At 40.9% G+C, this 17,102-nt stretch overlaps 1 pseudogene; it reads left to right on the forward strand.

Moving 5' to 3' along the window:
* The first annotated feature begins 9,380 nt into the window (after positions 1–9,380).
* LOC109309505 lies at positions 9,381–16,865 on the forward strand (annotated as a pseudogene).
* The last annotated feature ends 237 nt before the right edge of the window (positions 16,866–17,102 follow it).

The raw sequence follows: 17,102 nt of genomic DNA on the forward strand, positions 1-17,102 counted from the left end.
GAACCCGTGAATAGTGAGGGTTTCCTGTCCTAGCTGACAGCATTCAAAATTGTGAATAATTGGTTAGAACTACCCTGTTTGTGTTCTGTATTCTTCCCTCTCTCAATAATTTCTTCTTTCTGCAGCTGTTCTGGCTGAAAGGCAAGTCAATAAAACAGACTTATCCTACTCACAAGCTCTTAAAAAAAATACTTCAATTGCTACATTGCCACTCATCCTGAAAGCGCATTTCAGATCTGTCATGCCACTCAAGCACAGGATAATTAGTCCAAAGTGATCCCTCACTCTATACAAACACCAGACTGAAAAATAGTATAGTGTTAAAAAATACCATTAAATAGCTCTTGAGCTCTTTTTATTTCTGTTGCAGAGGTATTGCGGAGGTGGGGCAAGCAGCCTGTGAAACACTAGCCAGGTAGAAGTCTCAGGGCCCAGTTCCTCTCTTTTAGGCTAGGGACAGTCGTGACCTGGAACCGGTTTAAACCCTCAACATAACAGAAGTTCAGCACTCATAAACCGGTTTAAGATAAACCTGTTTGAATGTAGTATCAGACTTCACTGACTGGGTTCAGGAACCAATCTCCCGTTGATAACGCTGTTTCCTACGGGTAAGTGGGTTTCTAGTTACAACGTTTCGACTTAAGACGCGGGTTGCAGGAACCAATGTGTGCGGTGGGTAAAGCAAGAGCACCCTGCCCAGGAGGAGGCGGTGTAAGCCCGAGGATGTCATAATTGTGCATTTTGCTCAAAAAGCGAACACCGCTGCATTATAGTTTCTTATGTAGCTGGCTTTGTATGAATGCTTCACTGAATTGTTGAAATTGAAGGTATAGTAAGAGCAGAATCAGTGGCCTCCTGAAGTTCATTTAACAAAAAAAGATCAACTGTAAGCCACTCAGGCTTAATTTAGTCAATGACTGGCATGAGAGGCTTAATATATGCAGGTGAGATCATGCTGAAGCTTTAATTTGGGTGTGTTGATGTATTAGAATTTAAGGTTTCTCTTTTCTGTCCATTCAAAATTAGCTTCTTTTTTAAAGGCATGTTCTTCCCCACCTACTTTGGAAGTACAGTAAATCCATGAATCTTAATGGAGTACTGAGCTAATCTTAACAGCTAAGGCTAGTTGTTTTCCTCAGTTTATCGCTAATGCTGTGGATCTACCATACAAGAATTCAAGTCACGTAGGTATGATTGCAATCTGTTTTGAGCAGCTCCTCATTCAGTTACAGCATGGAAACAGAAGATATGACCCCCCCCCAGTATCCACTTATGTATTTTTGGAGCTGGTATATTTGTGAATGAAGTAGGTCTGGGGTGTTTTTTGTCAAGGAGTGGTGTCACCCCAGGCTGACTGAGGTATGGTGCTGATGGAACCTGGAGTGAGCATTAGCTATTTCTCCAGCATGAAACTTCTCAAATGGTAGTTGGAAAATATAGCCTGGACCTACAATACAGTTTTCCCTTGCTTTATGCAGGTTCTGTGTGTGTGAATATGCTCTTATGCAGTGACCCTTTTTATACTAAAACTGCATTGTATGCAAGGTAAATTCACTCTTATGCGATCGACGTGGTGGAAGCCTGCAGTCAACTGCTTTGCGCAGTGCATTGTGGGAGTGATGCGTATCAAAACGTAGTCTCCTGTGTGGATGTGTGCTCCTTGCTCGTTGTCTGCAACACGTGTTTCTTTAGTTGCCATTCCCATTATGATAGTGTCCTGTGCTTATGTGTATTGTCTGCTGTTGGTGAGTACCAAAATTGACCTGTAAAAGTGGTAGAAATGGGTCTGGAGGTCGGCACAGTAGAGCTCTTGGAACATATCCCTATTTGTTACGTTGTAGAGTGGATTCCCCTCTACATGAATTTACGTACTGCACCTTTTTCCAGGAATGCATGTACAGCATAAAGTGAGGGAAAACCTGTAACTGTTAACGGAGAGAGAAGGGCAAATTAGGTAACTATTTTTAATTTATTTCTACTTGTCTTTTGAAGGAAGGTCTGCTTCAATACCTTGAACACTAACTGGAAATCATTTACTATTTGTGTTAAATTTTTGAGAGCAGACAAGTGCAAAAGCAAATATTGAGTGGATTGAATTCTTTCAGTTCAATTCCCATTTATACCCCAAACATAGTATGCTGCAGAACAAATGACTGATTATTCCTCTGAAGGTGGTGGGATCTTTGCTGAGTTAGATTTTTCCTTTCATGCCTTTATGCTTTAAGAAGCTGCTTCTGTTTTCAGAAATAAAAAACCCCCCCAAAAAACCTATTTCCTCTACTCTTTTACCCTCAAAAAGCTTCACAGACAGAATTTTTTGCTTAAGAGCATCCTTTTAGGGAGAATGGAAATAAATAGCTATCAACCACTTTAACTTGGTGATTGTGTGTTTGTTCTGGTCAATGACACTCTCCACCCCCATCTAAAACTAAACTCTTGGATACAATATGAGCTGCACAGTAATTGCTAACTTGGGTCAAAAAACTTTGTTTCTGGAATGGTCATTAGCATAATATCAATGGAAAGGTCATTATGTATCCAGTGTGACTTGCACTCTAATAAAAGTGTCATGGGAAAAACAAATGGGGGAGGGGAAACGCCTCTTTTCAGACCAGCTGTGGGAAAGTTCTGTTTCACTACATTTTAGTGTAGACTTAAGACGTGTTTAAATGTTCTGGTTTCCTGAAAACAGATGACAGAAATGAAAACATGTTTTAATTTTACATTTTATTTTATTCACAAATTTAGCTGTGAAGTTTTTTTTGTATTAATTTGCATTGTTTAATCCAAAAGTAAGATGCTTGTTGTCATAGGATTAGAGGTGTTAGATGGTCTGGGGTTTTAGTAGCAAGGAAGAGGTTTTAAGTTAGTAAGCAATACTTCTGTAGCACTTCAAAGCATGCATCTCTCTGCAGTTGCAAGCCTGCAGGGTAGTGATTGCTAACACCAGAAACCAGTCTCTGGCTGCTTAAAATTCCAAAGCCATAAAATCATTCAAAGCTGATGATATTTGCTTTAACTCTTTCCATTTACATGGATGCATAACGTTTCATAGATGGAAAAACCTACAACTTTTCGTAATTGTAGACGACTACTGATATATGTCTATATCTGTCTTCAGATCCATATTTTTACAGTTTTTTATTCCTATTGGAAGTCAGATTTTTGAAAGAAAACAAAATGCAGATATGTTTTGAAAATTGGAAGGATTGTCTTTTCTCCAGAGGAAAAAAAATGTTCTCTAATGGGAGTGACAGCAGTTATCCATTGTTAATTGTAGTCCATGCCAGTCCTGCATTCTGAAAAGAAGCAGGGTCCCTACAGGTAAAAGGGAATAATAGCTCCTAGACTAGAGGAAGCACTTTCTTGATTTACAAGAGAGTTGATATTGTCTTCTCAAGTGATAGGAAGTAAAGTGGCAATAAAATCTAAAGGAGAAAGCACTCTCTTTTCTCTGCTTTTTTATGTTGTTGAGGAATCTGCTGTGTATTGTCAGGACATCAGTAGTCTGGCAATATTTGTTAAGTATTTTAAATCATAGATTGCATGCCTGGTGATGGTGTTAGACCTGAAAATTTAAGGGACGGAGAAAGTTGTTTCCAGTTGTCTTCCCTGTGTCCACCAGGTGTTGTGGGAAAGAGCTGGTAGGGAGAATGGTTAGATAACTTCGTACTAACATAACTGCTTTTCAGTAGATACAGTCACAACATTAATTCAGCGCTCATGTAATATGAATGTATGATTGGAGCTATGGATGTTCATAGTGCCACTTAATTTCTAGATATGGCTCCCAGAGGAGAATCTGCAGCCCTGAATTGCATGCCTAAGCTCCCTGTACATTGCATAGAGAAAGCTAAATGGTTTTCAAAATATATGGTAACATTAGATTGATGTAGCCATGATAGTCCATGAGTTATGCAAGAGGCAAGGATATTTTTTGGGCAGTACCTTTATTGGACCAGACTTATAGTTAGACAAACTTTCACATGCAAAGCATTCTTCTTCAGGTCATGGGAATTTACATTACAAATCCTAGGATTTATAATAATGAGCATATGGAGTGGTGAGGTACCTAAGCTAGCCAATTGGAAATGTACGAAGAGAGATCTTGAATTCCATTCTTTCCTGGGGGTGGATCTCTGAGTTACAATGTGGTGCCTGTATGAGATCAGGTTTCAGCTCCAGTCTCCTTTATCTGACTATAACTTAAGTGTCTTTCTTCCTGATGGTGGTGGTTCGTTCCAACTTCAATACAATAGCTAAATAACTACTTAACCCAGGCTTCCCTCTTCCTGCACATGGCCCTTTACATCCTGAGCGGGTTTAAACTCAAATATCTGGTCTTGCCAGGAGAATGCCCATCACAACAGGCTTCAGAATAGGCTGGACAGGATCAGAGAGGGAATAAGAGGAAGCTTTACTCTGTAGCCCAGCAATGAGACCTCTTGCCTGTGTGGAGGGGAGAGCACATATATATAATCCAGTGGCTCTCATGTAAAAGCCACTTTGGTAAAACTTTACATTAAAACCAGATGTCTTTTAAAAATAAATCACCTGATATGTATACTAATAGTTAAAAGAAATAATACCTTAAGGTTATTGTGTTTGAGAGTTTTAAAACAATACTTCCTTTGTATTATTGGGGTTATAAAATTTATCTGTGCTTTTGACGTAGTTTATAGATTTTACTTATACTTCATTGTCTCATTTGGGAGGGTGTGTGTATTGTGCAAATCTTTTCTTTAAAAAAAAAAAAAGTTCCTCCCTCTTTCCTGTATCAAGACAATACAATATAAAACTGCAATAACTAGTAGTGCAGGGTGGCTCTGGTATCTAACACTACTTGGTTGTTTCTTCAGAGTGTTTTGCCTTTGAGTTGATGTCCCTTTTTCATTATTTGAAGAACTGTCTTTAATGACACAAATCCTCAGTAGGAAATCGTCATACACTGGGACAGGTTTAAGGTGGAAAATTGTTTGAGAATTTTTGCTGCAAAAACCTTATTCAAAATGGTTTACAATGAATGTCTGCAGGGTGTTGCCCTACAGAAAATGTTTGAGAAGGTTAACAAGAACTGATTTTTTTTTTTGTACAGGTAGGTTCACTTCTGTGTGTCAAGTTTCCAAATCTCACTGATTTTACATTTTCTGGTGTTTCCAAGGAACATGAGTTTCCTCCATAACTAAAACGTAGAGGCCACTGGTGTTCTGGGCAGAGGTATATGTCTTCTCCCTCTCACCCTTGCTTTCAAGAGGCCTTGAGGAGGTTTATGTCAATAGGTTTCAACCTTTTTTTAGGCTCAAGGCACAGTTTAGAAAATAGCAGTTCTGGGTTTTCACTCTGTTTTTTGACAACAGAAAAAATATAGAGCAATTCTTCTGTTGCAGTGAGCTCAGAAGGATCACAACAGGTCAGAATGTTTTAACATTATGAAATCTAGTTGAAATACCTGGTTTTATCTTGTGAATCATAGTTACACACCTTAGAGTGCTAATGTTGTGGCACCTTGCAGCACCAAAGGATCTAAAGGCACCCTGGTTCAGAATCACGGGTTTAGATAGAGCTCTTATAGTCAGAGCTTCTACCATCAAATATTCCATTCAGGATTCTTTCTAAGGAAACCCTGTTCTCAGTATGTGTTGTCTATCGCTTCCAGTTACTCTGTTGGGATTTGTTAATTTATGGTAAGTCTAGAGGTGTCTGAATCTACAAGTTAGCATACCAGTATAACTTTTGAAAAGATTAAAAAATGCTTCATGGTATATATAGACTGTTGAACTTAACATTTTTTTTCTGAAAACAAGATGGTGATTGTTTTAAGTCTTGAAAGAACATCTTGTGTAGCTTGAAATTAATCTCCTACCCACTCCTTGTTTGGGGTCCCTCCCCCCGCCCCTTCTTGCAGCCATGTTCTGTTATCATTTTCTGACAAAATGAACTATTAGGAATTACTGCATTTTATCTTCACTGTTCTAAACTTGTGTGTGCATTACTGAAAAATGTCCCTTGACACACTGCTTGTCCTTTGTCTCATTTTGTATTCTTTTCCTTTTAATGTTGTCTTCCTTTCCGCTTTGCCACCAAGTTCTTCTGTCTTCTTAAAATGACACTTCCCATTTTTAGGTCATAAAATTTTAATGTGTTCAAGTCTGTAACCACAGGGTATTGAAAAGTAAAGAGCCCTGTATGAAGTATGGTCTTGTGTAGTGCTGCTCAACTTACTGTGGGATCTGGCCCCAGAAGTGACTGGATCCAGCTCATGGCATGGGAAATAAGCTTGGCACGTCCCCTTTCCTCCCTTGTGCTGTGCTGCTGATTTTTCCCTCCACAGCTGTCCCTCTTTCCCACCCCTATCTGACATTGGCAGCCAGCTTTTCTTCCCCTCCTCCCCCTCCTTGCTTGTAGTGTATCTTTGTATGTATGTGGGCATTTAATAAGAGTAATATTTATTTCTTTGTAATGGTTGTGAAGCCAGCTACATTGCATCTGTATTCAAAACTTCCCTTTTAAGACAAAAATATTTGATAACCCCACCTTTTTAGCATGCAGTGCCATCAACTGGTACTGCTGGGCTGCAACCAAGTTTGCAAAAGTGTTTTCTGTTGATAATGTACAGTCTTATCTTGTAGCCAGGAAGCTATTTTTGTCAGCTGCAATCTGCTTATGCCCTCAGTCATCAAGGGACAAAGTCCTGCCAGGGAGCTGTAGGCAGGCACTGTGGATGACTTGGGATGAAACAAAGAAAATGAACTGTTTGGAGAAGAAAGGAGAGACGTTAACATTTGACCACATTGTTTAAAATGTGACCATCCTGTATCTTGAAAGACAAGATTTTCATGTTGTGGAAATCTTTCCCAGCTCAGACTAACATTATATGGGAGGAGACTGATGGAACTGAATTAGATGTAGCATTATATATTTGGAGGTGGAGGGAGGAGGTGGCAAATGTTTTTAAATACAGTTTGAAAAATGTTTTGCCTGGGGAAAAATGAGACCTTGAAATTCATCTGTCCCTCTGCTTTTTGCTTCAGCTTAATTGAGATGTCAGGACCCAAGAGGGACCAAATGGAATAGGAAAGACATTGATACTTTGTGTGCTGCATCTGGTTATGTGGAAGCATCTTGACTGCAATTTGTATGGTGTTAGTTACTGTGCATAGTAGCTACAAGGATGACAGTCAATCTAAGGTACAAGACCACTGAAATAGTGGTTTACAGGTCATGAATTCATTGCCCTGTAAATCTTTAAGTAATGATTCTGACAGAGACATGGGAAGCCTAGTAATACTTAACATATGCATGCACTTGATCTGATTTAGTTAGCATCATATCTGGTTGCCTTTAACTCCTCAGCCTGAATGTCTAGATACACGATTGTAAATGTGTTCATGAGGATAGGAGGTCGTAGCCTTTGGCTTGAATCTGGAGAGAAGCTTGTACTCTACCTTTAGATCTGTAGAAGATGCTCTAACCACAAGGCACCTTTGTGTACTCACATGTGATATTTAAATTGTATTTTAAAATATTCAAGAGTAGTGAACTAATAGTCTAGTTTTGTGAGTTTATAAAATGAAATAATATGAAGAGTAGGGAAGGATGGAAACCTTGTTTGAAAAAATATATTTTTACTTAGGCACTTCTTAGAAGGTGAGAATGTGTTCTAATTTGGTTTCATATTAACAACAGATGCAGTGCAGATTTCTGCTCTGATCTTCATGGATTGTTTTTCAATGCAGAGTTATCCTGAGCTGGAGCATCTCCACTGTTTATATGGTTTATCTATGCCAAATAAGGTTAGCGTTGTATGGCAGTACAACTTCTAGAGGGGTATTGGATGTCACTCTTTCCACTCTTCATACTGTGAAAATTTATAGGACTGCAATTTAAGGTTTTGAGAGAGTTTGTCTGTTGTCTGTGTAGCAGCACTGTTGGATCCATGCCTTGCCACCAGCTGGAAGTGTGGTCAGTTTAAGACAATGACCTTTTCCTGAGTTGTTATTAATATATCTTCATTCTCTCAACAAGAAGAAAGATACTGTACAGGGAATGAGACACACTGGAGGGCATTTTGTCAGTGGTTGCTCTTGCTTGAGAGTAGTGTTGAAGCTTGCTAAGATCATGTGAGCTGCATGTAGAGATGGAGAAGTGCACAGCAAATATTGGTTTAATAGCAGTGAATAAACCCAGTATTGAACAGCCGCTGCACATCTTGAGTGCATTAGGTTCTTCCCTGTTCTCTGTTCTATGGAACAGAAGTGCACAAAATACATCTGCTGATAAGCACTTTGCTTCATGGATTGTTTTAGACTGGCTCATTCCCCAGCCAGAATAGCCCACTGGCTCCATCACACAGCACGAAGGAAAGGGCAATAAGGCTGTGGTCAGCCGCAAAGAGAATGTTTCAATCCTGTTTCTTCCTCATCTGGTTGTGCTTGAAGTAGTCTGCTGTCACCTGCTCCAGTATCTTTCCCAGCAGACCTGGGGGATGATTTGACTAGCTGACAAAGTTGTCTTGCATTTCCTGTGGTGGGTGGATCCTCCTTCATTTCTTAATCTCTATCCTCAAAAGGCAGTGGTTCTTTGGATGCCCTGGGTGAAAGCTTCTTCTCAGTGAGAGTTGCAATGAAATGACCCCTTCATCTTCCTTTGTAACTTAACTGTATCACAAAAAGGTAAAGTTATAATTTTTTTTCTTTTTGGACATGCAGTCATCACTTGTATGCATTTCAGCATTTGGAACAGCTGCATGGACTTGTCATCTTAAAAAAAATGACAAAGCCCAGCTCACCACACCTTATGTTGTATTATTTTCCCCTCTCTCCCCCAACACCTAGCCGGGGTTGTTTGACCTCAGCATTCTTTCCTGCCCATGGCAGGGGATCGGACTTGATGATCTACTTAGGTCCCTTCTGACCCTACCAACTATGAAACAATAACATTTGGATCAAAGATCTCAAATGTGCAACCCAAGGGCTGGATCTGGCCCCATCATGCAGGCCATGGTGGTGCCCCTGGATCTGATGAGACCCACACAGTGCACCGCACATGCCTATGGTACAGAGCTAGTCCACAGGCTGCATCAGGCCCACAGGCTCCCTCTCATCCCTTCTTCTTCCCCTCCCTCCCCTCTCCCCCAGCATACATCATTTGGCAGTTGCTTTAGCCAGTCTGGGACCTGCGCTGCATGCGGACTGCATGTGGTCAAGTTGGCTGTTGTGGCAGCATTGTTACGTGTGATGCAGGTCCTGGGTTGGCTGGAGCAGGAGCTGCTGGGGCAGGTGCCACAGTGGCATAGTCTGCCGGGGTGGTCACCACATGTAGCATGAGTTCTGTTCTGCCCAGACTGCATCACATGTGGTGCCTGTCCTGTCCTGGCAATTATGGGATCTGTGCTGCATGAAGTGTGGGTCCCAAACCAGCTGGAGCAGCCACCTGATCAGGTATGCTGGGGAAGGGGAATAGGAGGGGGTCCATGCACCTGATCTGGCTTGAAGATTGGCCCCATGCCACTCATGGCACGTGGGACCAGGTGAGTTTGACACCCCTTACTTAGGTGATGTATTTTGCTGATCATTTCTGATGCATCTTCTAGTCAGGTTCTGTGATTCTAGCCAGAAAAATGTTTGTGCTTTTAAGCAACTGGTGTACCTCTAGCCCCTTGTCTACAGTATATGCTGTGGCTGCTCTGCTGCCACCAGGTCTAAAGTCTTGCCCAAAATGATTGGAAGGGGGGTGTTTTGGAAATGGGAAGAGGTGGCTAGAGGTTCAAGTAGAGCAGGGGTTTTCAACCTTTTTTAAGGAGTGTACCCCTTCTGGGTACACTTCTGGCAGGGAGTGGTGGTGGTGGCTGGACTGGTGGCAGGGGGTGCTTGCATGCGGTGGCAACAGTGCAGTGGGTGATGGCAGTGATAGCTGCCACATGCGAGCTGCCCCATCCCCCCTAACTCCCTGTCCAGCCGGCCTCTGCCCTCACCGCCCCCCCCACGCTACTCCTGGGAGGCAGTGGTGTGGGGTGGTGTGTAGTGGTGCTCCATCCCTGCCTGTCCATGCGTACTCCCCTAGCCCCTTTCCAAGTACCCCTGGCTGACCACCCCTGAAGTAGAGGCTAGTGTTGGATACCTTGATAAACCCATGGAAGAATGGGGCCGTTTTCAGTGACTTACCAGATGTGTAAGGTACTGTTCCTGTACAGCAAGGTGTCCAAAATTATGACCCACAGAAACATGTTGTGTGGCCTAGAGTGCTCATGCTCTTTTGGAGTGATGATATGGAACCCTTTTGAGGTCTCTCTCTCTCTATCCTCTCTATACCCTTGCATCTGGTACATTTAGCAGCTTGGAAGAGGTTAAAGGGTTTTTGGATCACATGTGCTTTTATATTTTAATAGGCATGTAAAGATTTATGCTGTACTTTACATATCTGTCACCAGCAAGTTAAAGTTGCAATCTTGGCTGTTTGCAGAGCTTATAGAACATAATGGAAAGAGAACCTGATATTAATGCTCTTCTGCAAAGGTCAAGTGATCAAATTTAGAGGTGGTACCTTGAGACAGACTGTTTTGGGCTCCAGCTGTCAAATCCTGGCTTCTGTTGATCCATCTGAGCTCAGCCTCTGGGCCAAATGGACACCCTCTTGGCAGGGGTTGTACAGTAGGTAAGAGATGGCTTCCTTTTTATGAAGCTGTAGGTTCTTTTACCCCGACTCCATATATTCATAGTCCTCATTTTCCTTTTTGTTTGGCTGCTCTGCCACCCCTTGTAAGATACTGGCTGCATACATGGGAGTAGGAAGTGTGAAAAGTGAATACTCCTCTTCACCTGCTAAGCTGTTACCTAACATTTCTAAATCTGTTTCCATGATATTTCCTTATGGTTATTCATGTTGACCAACTGCAAGGTAGATGTGCGTATCTTCAGTCCTATCAATGCTCAGGTTCTGATCCTGGTAGATACTCCGTCAAGACTGTTGTTTTGGGTTTTTTTTGTTTTTTTTTTTCTTTTTTTAACCGGAGTGCCATTGTAGTCTAGTAGAATATGCTTAGGCCATAGAGCAGAGACATGGGCTCTAATCCTGGATCTTATACAGTTGTATATGTTGAACTGTCTGAGACTATCCCCTTCCATCCAGCAACATATCCATATGGTGGGAAAAGAATTTGAAACATTTTTAAACTCTGTGCAGTTGTTCCACATTTTGCTATGCTTGATATACTGAAAAAGCAAACGTTTTTTGTAATATCCACTTAACAAGTGAGGCAGATGCAATTAAACTTCACCTGTTGTCTGACGCTAGCTTGTTTGCACAGATACTGTAAGTCTGTGAGGGCTGACAATTACGTTCTTTTTCACTGTATAGAACAGTGTAGTGATCCTGATTACTGCTGGTGTTACAAATTATTCCCTCCCCCCCCCCCCAAGGTTTACCACTAATATTGTAAAATGAAGCAGAAGTTATCAGTTACGTGCAAAACTATCAATTGAAGTGTTTTATGTGTTTTCTAGAGTACATAAATAAAGCTATATTTTTCTTGACCAAAAAGACTAGCCAGTGTGTGCAACATCTATTGTCTGCTGATAAGAAAAGCCATGAATAGTTCAAAATACTGGCAGGAGAACATGACTTTCTGCTTTGTAAGCACATGAACTTCTCTGTTTCAGTTAACAGGAATTCACTTTCTGCTTTGTAAATTATGAGGTGGGGCACATAGAAAGCATTGGTGGCAGTTAAGAGGTGTGGTTCCTGGAAGTTTAGTCCAATTATGCCATACCTGTTCTGTAGGACAAATAATGGAATTCAATATTCTGAATTACCAGTTGGGTACCTTTGGAGAGCACATCCTATATACAAAATTATCTTGCAGGGAAATTTTTAAAAAGCGATTGGCTAAACTCTTGTTTCCCAATTTTAATTGCAAACATTTTAATAAATAACAATTTTACTCTTCAGGGAGGGCTCATCTCAATCTTTTTTGGTTTTTTTCCTCTGCTTCCTGGAGGGAAGCAGTAATACTGAATCACTGATGAACCTAAACCAATGATAAATTCATTACGTAATCAAGCCAGATGGCTAGTCTGTAAGTGGTGGTTTTGTCCAAACATAAATATTTGAAATAACAAAGGGGACATCCAAGTGAGCATTTGAGAAAAGAGTTGTGGGTGTATGTTTGTTTTTTGTTTTGTTTTAATAAAAAAAACCCACTTGTTTTAATTTCTTTTCTTTTCTTCCCAAGTTTGTACCTTTTGTATAGTTCTCCCTCTCAGGGGGTTAATGGCACAACTGTAAGATAAGTATTTAATGCTCTACTGTTCTACTACCCTAAAAACTGCTTGGAACATTGGGCCAAATTCTCTGTCCCCATGTGACTCTGACTTCAGTGGAAATTGGCTCAGTGGCCTTAAATTCCACAGCCTGTTGTTAAGGTAAACAGTCTTAGTTCCTGAAAACAGAAGCATGTATATGGTGATATGCAAGCTTTAAACAGCAAATTCTTAGTTTTCCTAACTTGTATTTAAAACACGTTTATAAAGTTCATTGAAAGCGCAGAAATTAACTACCTCATTGAAAGTGGCTCCATAATACTTCAGTGCTGGGTTGTTCGTTTTTCAGTTTCTAAGAACTGCAGTGGTAGTTAAGGGTAGTTAAGGCTTTGGTTATAATTGCTAAACTTCACATATGCAGGAAGAGTGAAGAGCACCATGAAGGCATGCCATATTTCTGTCTATTCATAAATGTGAGCAAAGTTTGACTGCATGCCGATTTTATCATGTGGCTAGTTCCAAATGCCACCCCCCCCACCCTTGTTGCTTTTTAATAAAAACAAAAGTCAGTGGTCATGAGGCACAGTGATCTTATCAGTCACCATGAAATTATGGGGCAAGGTCTAGAAAGCAGTGTGCTTTGCATGGGTGCATCCAGGATTTAGTGAAGTGGGGTGTGAAGCCTATCCCTGCTCCCAACACTTCCCCTAGCCCTGAGCAGGCATACCATGTCAGCAGCAGTGGCAGGGAACTTTTTGAAGTCCACATCCCCGCCTGAGCATCCCTACTCTTTCATTCCACCTCCATCAGCAGCAGCCCACTTGTTCCCTCTCCTACCCTAACCCTAACCCTTCCGCGCCCACTTGTTCCCTCTCTTACCTGCCGCTGCTGTTGTCTCAGGCTGAAGTTGGAATTCAGGATATTCCAGAGCCACATCTGCCTGCTTCTAGCAGGGCGCAGCAGCAGCAGCTGCATGGGGTCCTTCTCTATACCCAGTCCTGCTGGTGTTCCCTGCTGAACCTGGCTGCAGCAGCTCTACAGCCCCTCTCCCCACAACCCTCTCAAACCACAACTGTCCCAATTCATTTCACAGTGGGGTGGGCTTCAGAGCCACTGGGGTAGGCTCAGCAGGGGTTGGCAGTGGGTGGGTTCATGGGTCCATGCTCTTGGGCTGGTAGGGATCACTTGGGGACTTGGCAGAGAGGAGAAATGCACAAGCTGACTGTATCCTGCCTCTCCTCCTCAGCCAGGATGTTGAGTGGCAGGGGCTCTCACACACTGAGGATGGAGGAGAAGGCAGGAGGTACTGAGAACAAGGTTGGGGATAGAGATGGAATTTTTACCTGATGGGTAAAAAAGATCCTTGCTGCTGTTCTTAGTATGTTCATAAAGATGTGGGGCTGGATGTCTGCATCACTGCAGCCCTCCTGGATCTGCCCCTGCACCTGTAGGTTGTCAACTAATGGAATAGGAGAGAGGTTTTCTGTGGGTGGTCCTAGTCTCTATAACGAGGTTATTTGTGCTATTTGTAGCATGTACGCTACAGGTTGGGCAACCTTGTTTTAGGCCACTGATGAAAATAAGCCATGTAGAACTTTCCAGGCTTCACTAAGCAAGATGCTGTTGGTATGGTTATCCCTCTCTGGAGCAAGCTCTCTTCTTGCTGTCCCTGTTATACTAGCTGAATACTTGTTGGCATTTCTTTTGCAGACTGTGGGAGTCAACTCACCCTCTTCATCTATCTACATTGACATGCGACCTGAACTTTCCATCCCTTGGATCCCTCTGCTGCTTGGGAACAAGTGTGATGTAATTACGGCGTGAGGACTGTAAGTCTGAACTCTTGAGTTTTAGGGCTTATCTATACAAGCATTATAGAAATATAGCTGTTCTGGAATAACTTTGCATGAACAAGCCCTTCATTTCAGCTGTTCCACTGATCTTGCTTAATTTGGGTCTCATTTTTTTTTCCATATGGAAAAACAACAGTTTCACTGATATCTTGCTCCTCAGTTCTGTTCTGACCTTCTGGTACCATTAGTTTGGCTGGACGTGTTTTGTTCTGCAAAACTACTTGGAGGTGGGGAGTGGGGGAAGAATCTCTTTACCCTATTTCCCATACTGCTTGCCTATTAAAGAGTCTTAGCAGCTGGACTTTTTTGTACCTTTATTATCTTCTTCTGTTTTCTTTTGTTCTCTTCTAATCGCCGCCTCTGGGCAGTTATCACCTTGATTAGTTTTTTTCAGTTCTTTCCAGTCCTCCTCCTCCTTTTCTTTTTCCCCAGAGCATGTGGATGTGGTTCTAAAGGGGATTTTGGTTTTGTTTAAAAACAAAAAAAAAAAATTGGACTTAATTTAGTGCATGCAGATACCCACCCAATTTTACATTTTAACAAAGTGCCTATTTATAAATTCTGAAACTGTGACAACCTATATAAAGGCCTGAACTTAATGTAATACATGTTTGCTGATGTTTTAAAGTCAAATTGCTGAATTGATTGGCAGTCACTAGCTAAACACTTGGAACTGAATTTTTTGAAGAGCTAAGCACTCTTTCAACAGCTGTGGTTTCTTCAGCTGCAGAGAGAATATTTTGTCTCTTTCAGTTGTTTGATTCAATACAGTTTCAAAACTATTTCATTCAAAGATAAGAAACTGCTGGGAGTTAAAAAAAAACAAACAAAAAAGCTTGTTTTACTCTTTAACTCTGTGAACACAACCTAATTGTGGGAGGCTGGTTTCTACTAGATTATAAAAGTTTTTTGAAGAATGTACTGACCACAAAGAATTGGTTAAATTTTACTAACTACTAATAATACTTCTTTTTTGTGTAACAATTCAGTTAGTTTTAAATGCAAAACAAGATTCAAGAGACCTTTTAAAAAGATATTTAATTGAAACTTAAAAAATTATTTTTCTTTTTACCTGAATTCAATTTTTCAAAACCAGTTTAATGCAGAGTGTGTGTGTGTGTGTGTGTGTGTGTGTGTGTGTGTGTAATACGAGCCACTAATCATTTTCTAATATGAAAACAGGAATCTGAATAAATGTTGGGTAAGCTATATAACTGCCTAAAATGTGCATAGTGTATTCTCCTAGATGCTACTTACTGTTAGCAAATTTAATGTAAAAACTGCATAGTTTCAAGCCAGCATGTCTTAATGGTTTAATTTAAATATAACTGTCTGGATTGCTTATTCAGCTACGTTAGGCCTTTTTTATTAAACCAGTCCACTCTGCTGCTGTTAGCCACAGGATTGCTTGAAGTAAAATCTTGGCTCTGACTAGAAACATATTCCAGTTACTTATTTGTATAAACCAGCAGGAGGTGGGTGTGTGTTACAACCTGGGCTTTCAACTATTTTTATGCTCTTTCTCTTTGTTCTGAGTAACCAGTACTAGGCAGCTTACTTGGCTAAATGCTCAACTTGGAAGAGTAAATTTGTACAGGCATACCTCGTTTTATTGCGCTTCGTTTTATTGTGCTTTACAGATACTGCGTTTTTTTACAAATTGAAGGTTTGTGCTCACTTACCATTCCGAAAATCCTAGGGCCCTTAAGAATTATGCTAAATCTACTCTGCCTGTGCTCTATAAATGGAACAAAGAAGTCTGGATGACAGCACATCCATTTACAACATGGTTTACTGAATATTTTAAGCCCAATGTTGAGAACTACTGCTCAGAAAAAAAGATTCCTTTCAGAATATTACTGCTCATAGACAATGCACCTGGTCACCCAAGAGCTCTGATGGAGATGTACAACGAGATTAATGTTGTTTTCATGCCTGCTAACACAACATCCATTCTGCAGCCCATGGATCAAGGAGTAATTGTGACTTTCAAGTCTTATTATTTAAGAAATAGATTTCGTAAGGCTATAGCTGCCATAGATAGTGATTCGTCTGATGGATCTGGGCAAAGTAAATTGAAAACCTTCTGGAAAGGATTCACTATTCTAGATGCCATTAAGAACATTTGTGATTCATGGGAGGAGGTCAAAATATCAACATTAACAGGAGTTTGGAAGAAGTTGATTCCAACCCTCCTGGATGACTTTGAGGGGTTCAAGACTTCAGTGGAGGAAGTAACTGCAGATGTGGTGGAAATAGCAAGAGAACTAGAATTAGAAGTAGAGCCTGAAGATGTGACTGAATTGCTGTACTCTCATGATAAACTTTAACGGATGAGGAGTTGCTTCTTACGAATGAGCAAAGAAAGTAGTTTCTTGAGATGGAATCTACTCCTGGTGAAGATGCTGTGAACATTGTTGAAATGACAACAAAGGATTTTGAATATTACATAAACTTAGTTGATGAAGCAGCGGCAGGGTTTGAGAGGATTGACTCCAATTTCTACTGTGGGTAAAATGCTATCAAACAGCATCGCATGCTACAGAGAAATCTTTCGTGAAAGGAAGAGTCAATCGATGCGGCCAACTTCGTTGTTGTCTTATTTTAAGAAATTGCCATAGCCATCCCAACCTTCAGCAACCACCACCCTGATCAGTCAGCAGTCATCAACATTGAGGCAAGACCCTTCACCAGCAAAAAGATCACGACTCATTGAAGGCTCAGAAGATGGTTAGCATTTTTTAGCGATAAAGTATTTTTTAATTAAGGTATGTACATTGTTTTTTAGACATAATGCTATTGCACACTTAATAAACTACGGTATCGTGTAAACATAACTTTTATATGCACTGGGAAACTAAAAAATTTGTGTGACTTGCTTTACCGTGATATTCGCTTTATTGTGGTGGTCTGGAACCGAACCCGCAATATCTCTGAGGTATGCCTGTATTATGTTTAATATGAGTGTGTTGTTTTTTTCCCCCCATTCACT

This window comes from Crocodylus porosus, unplaced genomic scaffold (assembly GCF_001723895.1).
Source record: "Crocodylus porosus isolate Cpor-Errol unplaced genomic scaffold, CroPor_comp1, whole genome shotgun sequence".
Taxonomy (NCBI): domain Eukaryota; kingdom Metazoa; phylum Chordata; order Crocodylia; family Crocodylidae; genus Crocodylus; species Crocodylus porosus.